This window comes from Desmodus rotundus, chromosome 6 (genome assembly GCF_022682495.2).
Source record: "Desmodus rotundus isolate HL8 chromosome 6, HLdesRot8A.1, whole genome shotgun sequence".
In the NCBI taxonomy this organism is placed as follows: Eukaryota; Metazoa; Chordata; class Mammalia; order Chiroptera; family Phyllostomidae; genus Desmodus; species Desmodus rotundus.
In genome coordinates this window covers 94,152,311-94,164,834 of record NC_071392.1, presented here as the reverse complement: position 1 = coordinate 94,164,834, position 12,524 = coordinate 94,152,311, and positions in this window count along the sequence as shown.

Below are 12,524 nucleotides of genomic sequence, written 5' to 3'. Positions count from 1 at the left end.
TCGGTTTTATTGGCCTCTCTGTTGCTTCTTTGCTTTCTGCTCAATTAATTCTTGATTTATCTCCCTTCGAATTTCTGTAGCTGTTCTTGAGTTGAACACGCCGTTTATTTGTTTCCAGTCCTTTGTGTCTTTATTTTTATTGATTTATTTTTGAAATCCTCACGCGAGGATATGTTTATAGACTTCAGAGAGAGTGGAAAGGAGAGAGAGAGGGACTGAGGAACATCCGTGTGAGACAGAAACAGTGACCCATTTTCCCCCCTGTACCCGCCTGAGTGGAGGTTGAACCCACAACCCCTCTGTGTACAGAATGACACCCTGACCAACGGAGCCACCGGGCCAGGGCTCCTTTGGGTCTTTGGATAAATTAATCTGAGGCTCAAAAACACTGATGGCCCACCTGGCTGCCCCCACACCGCAGAGTCACAGGAGCATCATCGTTGGAAGCCCTGTGAGCAGCAGTGGCCTGCTTCATGTGACGCGTGCGGCGGAGGAGCTGGGGACTAAGTGTCCGAGTGCATCCCCGCTGATTGCAGACTCAGTGACTGGGTTTGGCTCCGGCTTGGAGGGGTTTTGAAAGACAAGGTGTCCAGCAGGCCTCCCGGTGCCCGGGCCGGGTGCTACGACACCGCAGGCAGGGCTCACAAGGTCATAGGCTGAGTATCTCAAGGTCGGTCAGAGGGCGCTCACCGCCCAGTGCCGAGGGAACAGCCAGCGCAGTGTTTGCGTTTGCAGACGATGCCTGTCACTTTCCAGACCCCGCGGGCCCTTGGCTGCACGTAAGCGGGACTTCCAGGGGCTCTCGGTGGGCCCCGGGTCCCCGATGCCACGTGGATAAGATGTCGGTGGAGCTTGCTGTCTGGGGAGCTGGGTGCACACCACAGACCGGGGGGCAGGCTGTGACATTTTTGTGCTGAAGACAGCCTGGCCATCACCCCAGCCAGGCAGAGGTCCTCCGGGAGCCGGGGAGGTGACGGGCCTCCAGCTGGTGTGTCCCGGCCGCTACCAAAAGGAGCAGCGGGGGCGGGGCATCCCTGCAGCTGCTGGACCCCACACAGGCGGGACTGCACCGGTGTTCCCATGAGACTGGGGAATTTGTGGGGGTCCCGCAAACGCTTGGAATGATCCCCCCAACCCTCTGCCTCCCTTTGCAAGTTGGTGAGCCGGGCCCAGCGCCCCTCCCCCGAAAGGCTCTCTTTGTCTGGTTTGACTCTGATGCCTGCCCTTCCTCCCCATCTCCAAGCTACTCTGAAAAGTAATTACCTGGGAACCCAAAATGGCTCTTAAAAAAATCTTCTTTCCAAAAACCATTGCAGGAGAAGTAGATTTAGGAATTTTAATGTAATTGATGAGCTGGCAATTTCAAGGTGGATTTCCACACCTCCTTCTTGTGGACTTTCCCCGTCCTCTCTCCTCCTTCCTCTTAGCAGATGGAACAAGGTTCCACGCTCACCCCCAAGATGGCTTGTTTAGGGGGCCGGGGCCTTCCAAGGGGTGACGATGCTTTGGAAGAAGGCCTGTCACCCCCTCTGGGACTGATGCCTGAGACCTGCCTCCCACTGTGGCCCCCAGCAGCCTGCGCACACACATGGTTACCTGGCAGTGATCTTAGGAAATCCAGCTGGGTGTGGGGAAGTGGGGGGTCGATGAGGGGTGTGGTGTGAGCCAGGGGCAAGGTGGCGCGGTCAGGGACAGCCCAACCCCAGGCGGAGAGGAGCTGAGGTACGTGCACCCCGAGCCCTCCCCGCCAAGGCCAGGAGCACTGGAGCAGCAATGCAGAGCCGGCAGGGAGGTAGGCGTCTGTCCATGGGAGAGCGGGGTGCAGAGACGTGGTGTCCAGCCAAAGGGCCCCCCGCGTTCTTAGTGTGACATTCCCCGGCACCCACCTCCCCGACTGGGGACAGGCTGGTGGGAGGGGCGTGAACAGACCTACACCGCTGTGCACCTGGCATCTGGCTTAGGATTCTGTGGTGGCCGCAAACAGAAACTTACTGTCCCTCAGTTCTGGAGGCCGGAAGTTCAAGGTCAACATGTGGACAGCCTTGGTTCCTTCCGAAAACTGGCTCCAGGCCTCCCCCTGCTCCTGACTCCCAGCCTTTCTCTTAGAAGGACTCCCTCACCGGCTCTGGGGCCACCCTGACCCCAGGGTGATCCCAGCTGGAATGACTCGCTTTCCAAATAAGGTCCTGTTCACAGCTTCTGGGGGTCGGGAGGTGGACAAAGCTTTTGGGGGTCACCATTCAGCCCTCCGCTGACATGAGGGGTCCTCACCCACCCCCCTGTCTGGGTCATCTCCCCACACACAGTGGACGGCCACAGTGGTGTGTCTGCCAGGGTGCTGCCATACACCAGGCACCAAGCACAGCCCAGCCTGCAGATTCGCCCATGGGGACGTGGCCATGGGGCGGGTGGTGCGGGAGGGAGTGCGTGGGTGTTGGGCGCAGGGAAGGGGACAGATGGGGACGGAGTCCCTTGGAGAATGGGGCCTGGAGTCGGGGTGGAGGGTTCTGAGCTCCTGGCTCCAGGGCTTGGGAGCTGCCAGTTAAGGGGGTCCCCAGAGCCAGCTCCCCTTCAGGACCCTGCCATATCATCATGGGGCTGGGGGTGCTAGGCCGGGAGCTGCCACCCCTCAGGAGCAAAGAGGAAGGTGGGACGGACTCTCTGTCTCCATCCGCAGCCCCCATTTCTGTCTCTCCCTCTGTCTCTCTCTTTATCTCTCTGTTTCTCTCAGGCCCAGGACTGCGCCCCGGCTCCCCCACCTGCCCCACAGCCCCACGGGGCCTGTCTCCTCAGCCAGGCGAGGCCCTGGACTTGGGCGCGTTGGCGACCCGGCCTGCACTTTGCATTCCGCGGGGAGTCCTTGTCACTGCTCAGAACAAAGAGAACAAAAGCAACCACAGACTGATGCTGCTGTTTCCTTATTACCCTCCCCCCTACCTGGGTGGGAACAAAGTCCAGCCTCCATGAGGGGTGTCCTGGGAGGGCAGGGGAGGCGCTGTCTTCCTCTGCCCCCACCCCCAGACACCAGCGTCCATCAGCACTTCCTTGCTTGCTGGGAGCTTCTAACAACCCTGATGTCTGCCCTGTGGGGCGGGATGGGGGCTGGGAGAGGCACCCTCAGGGACTGTCTCTGGCTGGGGTGGGGGGCAGTAGATGTCCCCGGTGCCCCCAGGTGAGAACCATCAGGAGGATCGGCAGCTGGGACAGCAGGCCCCGGGGGCACCTGGAGTCCTCGGACCACACACCTCCCCGTGACCCTGGCATCCACCTCCCCTCCGACTGCAACCCATGGGCAAGGGCCGTGAGCTGAGCTGACCCGGGGCTGAGGCATCAACGCCTTGTGTGCTCGTTCAGCAGAGGAGGCTGGCCCGGGAGAGCAGGGCCCATGTGGGTGGATGAGGCGGGAGCTCTGGGCCACCTACGAGCCAGGGTATCTCTGCAGGGTGTTGTGCCCCTGCCAGTGGACTGGAAGCTGAACTTCGGGGGACACCCAACCAGACGCATTCCTGCCTGCAGGCTGCTGCTGATCGGAGCAATTTAGTTAAAGCGCGGGGTGGGGGGGGGGCGTTGAGCCTGAGTTGGATGAGCCTCTCTATGGGGAGGCTGAACCCCCTTGCCTGTCCTGAGGGCTGGGGGTGAGGCCGATGCCAGCCCGTCCAGGTCCCCCTCACCCCGCCCCGGCCCCAGCACCCTACCCCTGTCAGCCAGCCCTTTGCCCACAGGGCTCTCCCTCTAGGATCCGCTTCCTCTCCCCCTGCCCCCTCACCACACTCCTCTCACTGAGTTACGGTTTTCGGGTGCGGGGTTATTACTGTCCCATAGCGTGACATCATAATAGGCTGCTGTCCCCGAACACAAAGGCTCGGGAGACACGTCCTATTTACAGCATCACTGACTAGACAGCAGTGAGGCTTGGGGGGGCAGGCGGGGGGACAAACATCTGTGTATTGAGAGTAACAGTAACACGTTCTCTTTTATTTCTGAGGCAGCTGACACGAGCCCCTCGCAGCTCAAAGGGATTTGTGTGTGCACAAAGGTGGGTTAATGAGACCCATTGAAATGCAAAACGAGGGCCCGCCCGCGGGCCCCGGCACTCTGGGCGCTCCCCTCCCCCCTTTCAGGCACTTGCAGGTCCTAGTCCAGGACCAGCGCTGGGGATCCCCACCCCCAAAGACCAAAAGGGGGGCCACTGCAGGTCACACCAACCCAGAAGGGCCAGAGCCACATGGCCCAGGACCTCTCGACACCTTTACCGTCTGGAGAAAAGCTCTTATTTTGGAGAAAATCAACCCGAAGGCTGTTTCATTACCTGCAGAACGCACACCTCAGCTGAGCGTGGCACCCATGCCCGGGGCTGACTGCCCCTCTTCATGGGCCCGAGGGCAACATCTGGCACAGACACAGGTGCAGGGTGACCTGCAGGGAGCTGGGTCTTGCGTGTTCATGTGGGTGTCATATCTGTACATGTGTTTCCTTACATGTGTTCCTTTAAAAAAAAGATTTTATTTATTTATTTTCAGAGATGGGGAAAAGAGGAAGAACGAGAGGGAGAGAAACATCTATCAGTTGCCTCTCCTGCACCCCCTACTGGGGACCTGGCCTGCAACCCAGGCATGTGCCCTCACTGGGAATCGAACTCACAACTTTTTGCTTTGCAGGACAACGCTCAACCCACTGAGCCACACCAGCCAGCGCCCTACATGGGCTCTTTGCCCCTGTGGGCCTCGTCCTGGCCCCTCGAGGGGCTCCACACCAGGCAGAGGGGTGTGTTCCTGTAACTGCTGCCTGAGCAAGGGTCGGGGCATCGCTGGCTGGTTTCTCGTGGGCCACACATGGCGTGAACCTGACACCATGGGAAGGGCTTCCCCAAGCAGGCAAGGAGACAAAGGCAAAGCCGGCCTGGGCGTCGATGCTTGCCCTGGACTCATGCCACCTGACGCAGGCACAGCAACCTCCCCAGAGCCTCTGCTTCCAGCCCCCAGGTGAAGCCACCAGGTGCGGGCAGGGAGCACCACCAGAGCAGGTGGCTCTGGACCCCTGCTGGCCTTCACTGGCAAACTCACCCCAGGTGGGGAGTGGCGACCAGCACTGGAAGATGCACTGGGTGGTTAAGCCTGATTGATTCTCTTTATTAAAGATGGTCTCAGACGCTACTTCATTCTTCCCTTGGGTGAAGGTGGACTGTGCATCACCTGCTGTGTGCCCAGGGGGAAATTCACCCCCAGCTCGGGCCCAGGGCCCCCTGCGCCGTGTATGAAAGGCTGTCTCCTCCTCCCCCGCGGGGCCCGAGGGCTCGTGGGCTCGTTAGTCCTGGGGAGACCGGGGCCCCAAGTTGGCACCCACAGGCCGGCCATGCTGGGAGGCTGCTCCGAAGCGACACACGCCTGTGCACGCATGTCCACGCACACGCATGCATGAGCACGCACACGTCTGCTTCCATTCATACAACACTCTCGATGTGACAAAACGGCAGAGCTGGAGAGGTCGGTGGCTGCAGGGCGTGGGAGCCTTCCAGGAGGAGGCGGGTTGGGAGGGGCAACTACGAAGTGTGGGTCGTGGTGGGGGCCCCGGGCACCCCCACGTGTGACAGACGGGGAGACCAAACACGCATGGAGCATGACGTGACACCTGGCACGATGCTGTGCTGTGGTGAAGGATGTTCCGTGTCACAGAGGACGGGCCTGCCCGGGACGTCCGTGTGCTGCCAGTCTGCGGCTTCCTGGGAGCCTGGTCTCCTCATTTCAATGTGAAAAGTGTTTTTCCAAACACCTGAAGGTGTCGATGGGCTGCAGGAAGGGCTGGCGCTGCCCAGCACCAGGACACCTTGGCACGCGGTGACCACTCTGCCAGGATCGTTTATCCCACGTTCGAACTTACGAAAGAGCCACATTGTCAAAACCGTTGTTTTTCAGTCTGTTTACGCAACAAGAGCCACCCACGGCCATGGCCTTGTGGAGCCAGGGGGCAGGAAACAGCAGGAGGGTCCCCAAACTGATGCAGCTGTGGGTGAGGGTCCCCACATCGTGGCCGCAGTGCGATGCCCCAGCGTGTGCGGCCGCACCGAGGCTTTCTTCTGCAGCTGTCAGGGCCTCGCTCCGGGCGCAGGGCGGACCCACAGGGACGTTTCGGTCTGGGCCGCAGCTGACGTATCTTGCTGGAGCAGCCTCGGGAATGCTAACTGGCGGCAGCGGTGACGACTGGAATACAATCAGGCCCCTGTTCTGGTGAACCACAGTCTTGCTGTGGACACTTTGCAGTGCGCCCTCCGGCGGCTGGACCACAGCCCTGCTCCTGAGTGGATGGCAGGTCACTCTGGGGCCCTGCCAGGTGCCCCCTGCCCAGGGGGTCTGGCTGTCTTTGCCCCCTCTGGTGAAACTTCCCAAACACCCACCTGGTCCCATCGCCGGTCCCCCCTAGCAGCTGTTTATCCCCGTGCTGAAGCCAATGTTTCTGAGCGTCTTCCAAGGCCAGGGCCCCACTCAGCCCTCCTGTCCCCAGCCCTGAGCCAGCGAGACCACACACAGCAGAGCAGATGCCCAGCTCAGCTGGATGCCCCTGGGGCCGGGGTGCTGGGCACTTACGCATGCAACAGGCTCACTCAGAAAGGGCAGTTTTGAGGCGCTGCTTTCGGGCACCCAGACCTGCTGAAACCCGAAGGTGGCTTCTGTCAAGGGCATCGTGAAAGGGGACCTGAGTCTGCTGGGGGCACTCCGGGGGGCCGGGGGCAGGTGCCCGCCCAGCACGGCAGCCCACGGTAGGTGTCTTCTGGGAGGAGGAGCAGCGGCTTCATGCCCCGACCAAGTTCACCGTGGCCACCACCCCTCCTGTCAAGGTTAGATGGCATGAGAGTGACCCTCCCCGGTCAGTGCAGGAGGTTTCATGAAAAATCTCCCATAGGTGCGAACCCTGGAGAGGGTCAGGGCCCCACTCTCCCCACGTTGCTAATGAGGCACCGGCACGTGACCTCAGTGAGCCACAGAGCAGACGCGTGACCACTGCCGCAGCCGGGACTGCACTTGGGGACGTGGACCACTGGGAGGGGTCTGTGCCCAGTCAGGCCGGCTCTCCCGAGAGATGGAGAGATGGGCTGGAATTGGATAGACTGACAGATGAGAGACAGACAGAGGACAGGTAGATAAGCCACCGATAGATGGGCTGGCTCCCACAATCACAGAAGCTGAGAAACCCTGTATCTGCCGCCTGCAGGCTGGAGGACAGAGAGCGGGGCCCCCAGGCGGGGGCGGGGGTGGGGGGCTCTCAGGACAGTGACCCCATTTCGCTGAGGGATGAAACTTGGTCTCATGGTCGCTCATACTGATGCAGATACGCTTACCATTGCTCCTGCCGGGACCTGCATCACGCAGGGATTTTCATAGACTGGGGTCAAGATGGCCGGGGGTCCACTGGGTGCTTGTTCCGCCCAGCAGGGGTGTGGCCACCATGCACACAGCCCGCAGTGGTCCACCTCCAAGTAGTTGGCCTTTAATTACCATAAACGAATCAAGATTTCAGAGATGTTCTCCTTTAATAGAATGCGGAGTTATAATTGACCTATTTTAAGCAATTTAATTTCCCATGACCTGTTTTCCAAGTTGACAAGGAAATAAAGGCTGTAGGGGCGGGGCAGACCCCCACAGGTGAGGGCTGAGCCTGCGTTCAGGGTGCACCCCTGTGTCTGGGCCGGGAGGCGCCCGGTGACAAACAGGCTACCGTGGCGGCTGATGAGCCCAGGTTGTCAATCAATCTAAGAAAATGGGCAAGGACATGGGGAAGACTTGTCACGTCACTATGAACAGCCACAGCCCTGCACAGGTCCACGTGGAACCCTCTCTTTTCAGCCATGCCGGCCCCTGGTGGCGGCAGTTGTGCTCACAGGCGCCCCTGGTACCTGAGGGACAGAGACTCGAGCAGTGGTCTCGACTCGACCAGGACACACCTGCCCTGGGCTGTCCTCTCCAGCAGCTGGACCGCATGGATGGGGAGGCAGGTGGGCAGGGGAAGGAGAGCCAGAAGGAAGGGGGTGGAGGAGGAGGAAGGAGGTGGGAGCAGGAGCCGCTGTCCACAGCCCCCCTCTGCCTGCCCTTTGGCTGGTCAGCCTGCACCAGTCTGGCAGGGGCAGCCGTGCGGGAGAGCGGGCTGGGGCAGTGGCCCTTGAGGTGCCTGCAAGATGTGGGGCTGGGGGTGGGAGTGGGGGCCTCAGCTTCCCCATCTGGAATGAGGGGGGCCGAAGCACTGCCTGGGGGCTGCTGGGAGGGGCAGGGAAGCAGCAGGTTCGGGGGCCCTCCCCCCACACACATCCCTTCAGAGCCCAGCAAGGGGCTGATCCACAGCTCTCAGGCCTGCCACTCCCAGGTGTCCCTCCTGTGCCCTCCCCTACCTGCCTCCTCCCCCTTCTCTCTTCACTGTTTGCAGGGACGAGAGTGGGGGGGGGGCTGGACCTGCCAGGACCAGGCGGCTGCCGCCCTATACTTTTCAACATAGCAAAGGGCACTTTCCAAAACCCACACAGAATGAAACCATTTGAAAGTGGCGAAGGAGCAAATCTCTGATCACCCCAAGTTCAGGAAGAGACTAAAGCCAACAACCCCATTTCTCAGAAATGGGGATCCACCTCCCCCAGCCAAGGCCCTGCAGACAAGCCCCACCCACCCCGAATGCCCCGTAGAGGCCAGATGGTCTGGCCAGTGAGACACAGGAGAGGGGGAGGGGAGGGGGCTTCGGTGGGCAGCCCCTTCCCATGTGGGCTCTCCCAGAGTCCCAGGTGCCTGTGCCAGCAGTGGGGGTTGTCTGGAGCTCCTTAGGAGGAGCAGCTCTACCTGGTGAGTCTGAGGCCCCTGACACCTGTCTCCCTATCGGCCACGCCCACTCGGGCCCTGCAGTGGGTGGGAGAAAAGGGTCCACCCCAAGGTGGTCTGTCCAGGAGCAGGGTGGCTGCAAAGGCCTGGCCTATGATCCACTGTGAGCTTGGGCAGGAAGGAGCTTCGCCTTGGGGGCCTCCTGGTGTCTATGGTCCAGGCCCCTGCTGACCTCCCGTCTCCAGCCCCTCTCACCTGCAGCCCCTCACCTGTGGCTGCAGCACCTCCAGCTGCCCCACCTGCACAGGGAGCAGTGGGGGTTGGGAGACATTTTGGGTCCCAGTGGCTTCCGGTGAGGATGCTCGTGACCCCCCACCCTGACCTGCAGCCCGGCCTCACCTCTATCCTGGCCCCCAAGCCCACACCCTGCCCCTTCGCCCACCTCTCCCCACCTACACCCCCATAGTGTGGCAGCTCCTGGGCTCCATTTTCAGAAAACCAGGGCCCTGGCCTCCCGGCCGGCCGTGGGGAGCCCCGGTGTCCCCTGACCTTGGGCACCATTCTTGGAAGGGATGTCCTGGTTAGTCCCGCTCTGAGCTTGATTAGTTTCTGAGGACAAAGCCCGAGGTGAGTGTGGTGACATTTGTGGTGCCATTTGTGGTGCCGTTGGCCCAGGGGAGTGGGAGGGATTAAGTGAGGAGCACAGGGACTGTGGGCTCATCCACTCCCCGCCTTGCTGCCTGCCAGCTGGCGGGAGCGTGACTGACCCAGGCTGGCTGGCTGCCCACCGGGGCACGTGCCTGCTGGAGCCACCCGAGCTGTCCCTTCCTTCCAGCAGGAAAGGCTGGTGGGTGGTGACTGCGGCTCCCTCCTGGGTCCCCTCTGGGGATCCAAGCTTTGGGCCCTGGGGTGGCTTGCAGGACCATGGGTGACTCCATGCTGGGAGTGGCCCAGGGCCCCTCCACAGCCCCCAGAGCTCCCCTCCCAGACCTGTCAGCTGTGGTCCCCTGTGGTGGAGCAGAGGACACCTGGGACCAGGAAGCCTCAGCTGGTGAGCTGAGGCTCCTGCCGTCCAGTGAGGAGGATGCCTTGGAGAGAGGGGAGGAGACTCTGGAGGCTTCACCTCGGAACACGACTTGTTACCATGGTGACGGCCGCTCTCCCTCAGTTTCCACGCCACAGCAGAGGGGCCTGGCCAGGCCCAGCACACAGAGAGGTGTGAGGGGACCGCTGGCTGGGCCTCCCCTTCTGGAGGGGTGGCCACCCTGGATCACCAGCCATATGGGGTGGGCCTGAGCCCCAGGCAGGGGTCCCTCCCAGGCACCACAATGCCCATCTGGGTCCCAGGGGTGCCCATCCCTCCCTGGAGGTCTTTGGGGAACTGGGCAGGCCAGGTGACCAGCTGGCCCTATGCAGTCCATCTGTCCCCCTCTTCCTCACTCCTGAGGGGGGCTCCATGCCTCAGGAGGAAGGGAAGGGTGGCCAGACCCCCTTGGGGGGCTGCCATCTCAGGCTCCCCACGTGGAGCACCTCCATGGACCCCACCCTTACTTCCATCCAGCCGGCCTCCTTGACATATAGAACTGGGACCTGGGCTGGCACTGTGCTGGCTGCCCCCTGAGCCCTGGGCGGGGGTCTGGGAGACACCAGCAGGGTGCCCAGCAGTACCTGACCAGGGGCTCCCTCCTGCCCCAGGAGGACCCCACATTAATTCCGTCACCACGAACCAGCCACATGCCTACAACACCTGCTCCCAGGTTCCTGGGACCCGGGAGAGCGGCTGACTTCCTTCCCTGGCCATCGATGGAGGCCTTGTCGCGGGCTTTCCATCCAAGAGCTCGCCTGAGGAACAGGGCAGCCGACCAGGACTCAGCACGGGGCGCAAATCATTTTGCTTCCGCTGGTCACCAGGGGCATCCAACCAGCTTTCCTCGAGCTCCCTGGCTGCACAGCCCACACACGGGGTCCCGGGGGCAACGGCGGTGAGACGCCGCCTCCAGGTTAGGCAGGAGCACCTGCCTCTGCACGCAGGTGGTTTTCTCCGTTTTCCCATCTCGGGACGCTGTGATTAAACGTTCATGGCTGACTTTGGGCGTGGTTCCCTTGATTTCTTGGTCCTGGTGCGTCTGCCGCCGACATTGAAGTTCTTTGACGTCCTGAAATAAAGGGAATGTAACAGTAACAAACCTCCAGGGCGTTTGTTGCAGTTTCTCCCCCGCCCCCTCCCAGGAGTAAAACAGTCACCCTCCCCTACGCGTGTTTGGACACGAGAACTGGCCCCCCACCCAGCATCCTCCATGGCCACTGAGCCCCTGGAGTTCCTGGGGCAGCCCGCTCTGGCTCGGCTTGTCCTGGGCAAGGCACTGAGACCCCGTGTCCCCGATGACCCCTGCCTGCCTCCGGCAGTGGTCCTCTCACCGACATGCACGTCTGCACACTTGACAGCCGGGGAGCAGGGGGACGGGCTGGTGGCCAGGCACCTCCATCCCAGGGACCTGAAGGTAGCCCAGGACAAGTTGGTGGGCTGCAGGGGTCGGAGGCACAGGCCCGGGCTCACCTCTGCCATCCCAGGTCTGGGCTGTGAAAGGTATCTGGGTGGCGTCCTCAACTTCCCTGGTTTGAAATTCCCCTTCAGTCTGTGTTGAGCAAAGGAGGGGCAACGCCAAGCCCACTGCTTTCTTCCCAAGGGGCTGGGCCCTCCACATCCCCTGGAAACCTCCCCGAGGAGTCAGCCCAGGACACAGCAGGGTCCCACCTCCTCTAGGGATGGGACCGGCCAAGCCAAGTGGGCGCTTCCAAGACCACCCAGGAGGTGGATGCTGTGAGTCTGACACCGGCTGTGGACCAGGCTGGGCGTCAGCGTCGGCCCCCTCACCAGCGGGGAGCCCTCCCGCCTGCCTGGGGGTCTGGGGCCGTCTCCTTCTCCCAAGCAAGGGACGCACCCATCATTGCGTTGAGTTTGGGCGGGCAAGCTGGGCAGTTCTGGGGCACAGCTCGTCCCCGAGTCCCTGGGATCTGCTGGGGGAGGGGACGTCCCCTGCCAGCTCCCTCCTCGCACGCCCACCCACAGGTAACTGCGCACCTGAGTGCGCACACACGTGCGCGTGCACACACCGCGGCACAAAGGCGTTTCCACACTTAGCCTATGGATTACTGGCTTTGGCTTTGGCGGGGGGGGGGGGAGGAAGAAAGGGAAGAATTGCTAGGCAACCAGCCAGGGGTTGCTATGGCATTTCCGAGAGCCGCTGGGCCAATCAGCGTCGAGTGCAGGCTGCTGTCAGTCATCGCAGGAGGAGGGAGTGAGGCGGCTCCGCGCTCACGCTCCGCGGGCGGGTGCAGACCGCGGCGGAGGAGGGCCGCGTATCTTATGAATATTCATTGCGCTGATTGCGGCAAGGCCAATTAACCACTTGCAGGCTCGATTTCTCCCGGATCCGTTCACCGTTTTTTAACCGCGGGCTTAGAGGCAAGGCACGCAGACTCCGGCTGCCCTGAGAGCTCTCTGCACAGTTAGACCCTCGCTCCTGCCAGTCCCAGCCCTGATCCTGGGTGTCCCTGCCACCCTGCAATTGGGCCGCTGGCGCCCACCCCAGACAGGACTCAAATTGCCTACCAGGAGCCAAGCTCCACGCAGTGGGGCTCCCAGAAGACCCTCCGAACGTTCACGCCCTTCCTTGCTCCTGTCCACAGGGACAGTGACAGCGGTGGCCAAGGCCTTTGCCAGCCTCG